The sequence below is a fragment of the Nicotiana tomentosiformis genome, chromosome 7 (assembly GCF_000390325.3).
Source record: "Nicotiana tomentosiformis chromosome 7, ASM39032v3, whole genome shotgun sequence".
In the NCBI taxonomy this organism is placed as follows: Eukaryota; Viridiplantae; Streptophyta; class Magnoliopsida; order Solanales; family Solanaceae; genus Nicotiana; species Nicotiana tomentosiformis.
The window spans coordinates 83,579,202-83,584,783 of NC_090818.1; the positions used below are offsets into that span (position 1 = coordinate 83,579,202).

Sequence of the window (5,582 nt, forward strand, 5' to 3'; positions counted from 1 at the left end):
AAATCAATCTATTAAGAACGCATTAAGATTACGATATTTAATTAAGCACGGTGACTAGGTATATTCCTATCCTAACCACAAATACGCCCCCCTCAGAGTTAAGATCGTGGTCTCTTCAATTCTTCTTTAATCTAAACATGGCTTTACCAAGCATAACATAGATAATAAATAGAACCTAACTGTTGGCCAGATAATTATGCAATTAATCACATAATTGAAGAAACAACCGTATATTAGTGAATTGTAATCAAGGTTAGTCAACGTTAAACAACAATATTCATGGCTAAATCACAACCCCAGAACTATGGGTTTTAGCCACTCATGATAGTATCAAACAAATGCATAAGTGTTGGATAATTGAAAATACTAAGAAACAATGAAGAAAACTGATATATCCTTGCTCCCGAATATTTTTCGTGTGTATTCTCTCTTCAAAGTGGTGTCCCCCTCCAAAAATAAGCTTAGTCTTGCTTTTATACGTGTTGGTTAGGTCTAGGGCCGAAATAACCTTGTCCCGAGAAAACTTGGATAAAATCATGTCGCCAGCGTCCAGCCTAGCACCCCACGCTGGCGCTGGCTTATGAAACTTTCTGCCAAGGGCCCCAAAGGTGGCGTGGAGCGCTACATGTGGCGCCGAAAATACAACTTTTCCTTTTTTTCGTCCGGTTTGGCTCTAATCTCGCCCCTTTCGCCCCCAATTTCTTCCGGATGATTCCTACACATAAAAATACCGAATTAATATAAATCAACACATTTTACATCCGAAATCTACGAAACACGAGTGAAACATGAGGCGATATACATATAAATATATATACTTTAAGCTAAATATCAACACCCCACACTTAGACTCTTGCTCGTCCTCGAGCAATAGGACTATCAAATATACCCCCAACTACGTACAAATCTCAACTGTAGAGGAGCACTTCAACCTTTAACCATTCACTCTACCCTTGACTATGATCAATACCGGCAACCAAGATTGAACATGCAAAAATCACATTCTTCATAACCACCCAAACTCAAGAGTCGACTCGTTATTACTAGCACACTCAACTCGCGCACTCACCCAATAAGAAAAGTTTACAATATTACCAATAATTCATGAGATCATGTGCCCTCACCAATAAGCAAAATAGTGAATATAGAATAGTTCACATATTCAAATATGCTTTTGAGTATAAATTAAGGACATCACACAATTGAACAAAATTCGCTCACTCTCACAAAGAATTCATATGCATCCCGTGGTCGTTCCCTAAGCTTGCCCGTAATGTACATCTCTACTAATCTAAGCTAGCCAAATGTAGGATCAATTAGGACTTTAAGGTTGTAATGTAGGCTAAGTTATGAGTATGATACATTTAGGAATAGTGACTAACCCTCCTAAGTACTTTAATACACTACACTCACAATTCGAGCACATCTTCTTCTCAACTAATTCACTTGCCACAAACCATACACAACATAGCCCTTATTTTCATTAAGCACTTTCATACCCTCACTAGCACAAATTAATAAGATTCGGAGGTGTGTTCTTTTCTACATTATTTGAACTATCAATTATTTTCCTTTCAATTCTTCTTTTCTTTTACACACACTCCATAGATGAAAGTTCATCGGCTATTGACTTCTGATTTCAACTTTAGTGCACCAAAGGGCCCTTCCATAATTCCACTCAAAAGCTACTCCCCAATATCTCACATTACCTTTTTTTAGAGACTAAGTGCCTTAGGAGGTAAAGGTTCAACAATCTCAAATTAAGAACAAAATAGGGGTATGACTTGTAATGTGGGTGCCAAAAGAAAGGTCTATAGGCTCAAAGGGGCTAGCAACGGAAAATTTTATCTTCAAGTGACAAGCATATCTATTCTCTAGCAAGAAACGCCTACGTAATCTCCTAGATTAGCACAACTTAACAATTTCGCTTCGATTAACACACGGGGCAAGTTATAGACTATACGGGATAGCACAGAGAATCACAATTCCTCAAACACATATTGCACATGACTCAATCAAGACGGTTCTATTCAACTCTCAAGTCAAGTAAGCTCATATAATTGAGAAATTTAAGCAATAATGCACGATGTGACATACAAGTCAAACAACTGATAAAAGGCATCACCGAGTAGGCTATTTATTTTACTTAGGCATCACAATTCAATTCAAATGTACGGGCAGATAGAATGCATGTCATAACCTAATGTGCCAGCACCAAACATGTCACTAGGTATCTCAGAGCAACTCAGTTTCTTCCTACCCTACTCCTAAAAAAAAATAAAGTACCCAATTCAAGCTACACCCTTGGAAAATACCCGACGCCCAAAGAAAAACCAAGGGATACTACCTACCTATCCTAATTTATTTTTTTGTAATTTGAATCAGACTTTATCCCTCAAGAAAATTGTCCAACAGATCCATCATCTGGAAAAGTCCGAGCTTTTTCTGATATATTTTTTTTATTTTTGCATTTTTGTATATATATATATATATATATATATTGATTCTTTCTAAAACAAACTAGACTAAGTAAAACTAATAAAAGAGACAAATTGATACAGTTTATACAAAGTACATCACAAGTAGTAGTTCTCCCACCCCACACTTAGCATATGCATAGTCCCCGATGCATGATGATAGAGAAAAATATTAAACAAGGGTGAGAAATACTCTCTGAGACCCTCTCGGGCCTAGCTTGGACATGATCCTTAATATTAAGGGTCGGGACGACCCCACACTTAAGCTCAAACATGCTCCCCAACTTCAACTTCGGGTACTCAGACTTCCCCTACTCTGCAAAACAAAAATAACACAAAACTTGACACTATAAAAAATAAATAAATAAAATAAAATACAGGCTGGGTTGCCTCCCAACAAGCGCCTTATTTATAGTCGTGGCACGACTCTACTACTCTGCTCAGGCTGGGCGCTTTCTCTTCTTCTCTCTCCCATGAAGTCTAGCCTTTTTGCATGCTCTCAGAAGATCTCCTCTGGCTCTTTTCTCAATCATCTTTACACACTCAGCTTGCAACACCACCTCCTCTAACTCAGTTGTCTCATCTGGATCACTACAATTCACATAAGAACTTTGCTCTATCCCCTTCAATTCGACCACAATAATCATGCACAAGTCTTCATAATGCTTAAGGAGCTTAAGTGCCTTGTACACATTAAAAGTGACATCCTCATCGTTAACTCTCATCTTCAACTTCCCTTCCCTCACATGAATAATCGCTCCACCAGTAGCTAAGAACGGTCACCCCAAAATAATGGGCACTTCCTCATGCCTTGTAATCAGGAACAATAAAATCAGCAGGAAGAATAAACTTTTCCACTCGAACTAACACATCCTCAATAATTCCTTTTGGCATAACTAGTGACCTATCTGCTAACTGTAAAGTAATTGTAGTAGGTCTAAGCATCCCCAATCCGAGTTGCTTGAACAAAGAGGATGACATCAAATTTATACTAGCCCCTAAATCACACAGGGCTCTACCAACTTCATATTTTCCAAGAGACAGAGGAATTGTGAAACTCCCAGAATCCTCAACTTAGGAGGAAGTTTACTCTGAACTCTAGCACTGCACTCTTCAGTAAGTGCAACTGTTTCAAACTCTGTATGTCTTCGCTTGTTTGATACAATATCTCTAAGATACCTTGCATACTTAGGCACTTCCTGCAAAATTTCCACCAAAGACAAATTCACACGCACTTGGATCAAAATATCTAAGAATTTCTTGTACTTAGCATCATCTTTTTGCTTCTACAGTCTTTGTGGAAATGGAAGTGGTGGCCTTATCACAATTACTGGCTCTGATCCTTTGTTCTCTTTCTCATTCTCCTCAACTGGCTTGGGAACTAATTCTCCCTCAAGACTAGTCGTATACTTCTTTTTCTTTGGAACTTCTTCTAACACTCTTCATTTCTCAAGGTAACCACATTGACTTGAGCTTTAGGATTAGGCTCGGCATCACTAGGAAGAGCCCCAACTGGTCAAGTATTTTGGGCACTGGCAAGTTGTCCCATTTGTCGCTCCAACTTTCTCATCGCTGCTGCTTGGGCCTGTTGGTCAGCCATCACTTTCTTCATCATTTCTGTTGTTTGGGCCGACTGGTCAGCCATAAATTTCTTCATCATTTCCTCAAGGTGAGTTGTCAAGTTTGCATTTTGTTTAGCCTGAGGCAGTCTATATTGTTGTTGAGGTGCTTGTGGCCTATACTGATTCTGAGCACCTTGGTTTCCACCCCAAAAGAAGTTTGGGTGGTTCCTCCAGTTGGGATTGTAAGTGTTCCCATACTTATTTGCCTGGCCTCGATTTGCATTACCCACAAAATATACAGACTCTAAATTTGCTAGGGATAGATTGCTCATGTGACCTTCTCCACATATTTCACAAAATATCTGGACTTGTGGCACTGGCTGAGCTTGTTGTTTGCTAATAACCAAGGGCATCTGATTGGCTTGGTTGGTCAATGTGGAAATTTGCGCTGATAATGCTGAGACTACATCTAATTCGAGAACCCCTATAAATTTTTGCATTGTGTGTCTGCCCATCTCTCCTTGCCAATCAGGTTTGCTTTTGGAGAATTTTTTCAATAATGCATTTATCTCATCAAAGCTTTTCTCCAACACTTGACCTCCAGCTGTAGCATCTACCACAATCTTTATCTAAGGATGTATCCCTTCTATAAAAGTGTCAGCTAACACTTCGTTTATCTGATTGTGATGAGGACAGTCTCTGAGCAACCCCTTGAACCTCTCCCAAGCTGAGTATAAAGACTCCCCCGCTTTCTGTTTGAAGGCGACTATCTCACTTCTGATCTTTGCAGTTTTGCCCAAAGGGAAGAACCTTGCAAAAATTTTCCTTGCCAGGTCATTCCATAATGTAATAGAATTAGCTGGTTCTACCTTCAGCCATCACTTTGCTTCGCTCAACAGAGAGAACGGGAAAAGTGTGAGCCTCACATAGTCTGGAGTGACTCCATTAGTGATATAAGTATGACTAATCTCCAAGAAGTTCAGCATATGTTGTTGTGGATCCTCATATGGAATACCCATAAACTACCCATTCACATGAAGTAGCTGGATCATGCTCTCTTTCAGCTCAAAGTGTCCAGTGATTCTAGGCTTCACAATGCTGGAGGTGACATTAGCAATGCTGGGCATCGCCACCTCCTGAACAACCATGTGTTGCTCCTCTGCCATGTTCACAGGAAATTGAACAAGTGCTTGAAGATTATTTGTGTCCCTTGCTTCCCTCAACCTCCTATGAAATGTTCTCTCAGGTTCGGGGTCAAAGCCTTGAAGTCTGTCCTGGCTTCTGACCCTCCGCATTCAATCAAAGTTCTTGAGAGTAAAGAAACAATCAAGTAATGATATACTTGACAAAATAAAAAATTAAAGAAAAAACTAGTAAGTAGTCAATATTCAGGTCCCCGACAACAGCGCCAAAAACTTGTTGCTCCCAAACGCACACGCAAGTATACGTGGTCAACAAGTAATATAGGATTGTAAGTCCAGATATCGTACCCACAGGGACTTGTGATTAACTATTTACTACATTCACTAAGATTGTTATTCAG

At 39.4% G+C, this 5,582-nt stretch overlaps 1 non-coding gene across 1 annotated transcript; it reads left to right on the forward strand.

Annotated features, from left to right (window-relative positions):
- Window positions 1-4,719: 4,719 nt before the first annotated feature.
- Window positions 4,720-4,824, forward strand: LOC117279432 (small nucleolar RNA R71). Its single transcript, XR_004509862.1, has one exon. It is a non-coding gene; the product is annotated as a small nucleolar RNA R71 (small nucleolar RNA).
- The last annotated feature ends 758 nt before the right edge of the window (window positions 4,825-5,582 follow it).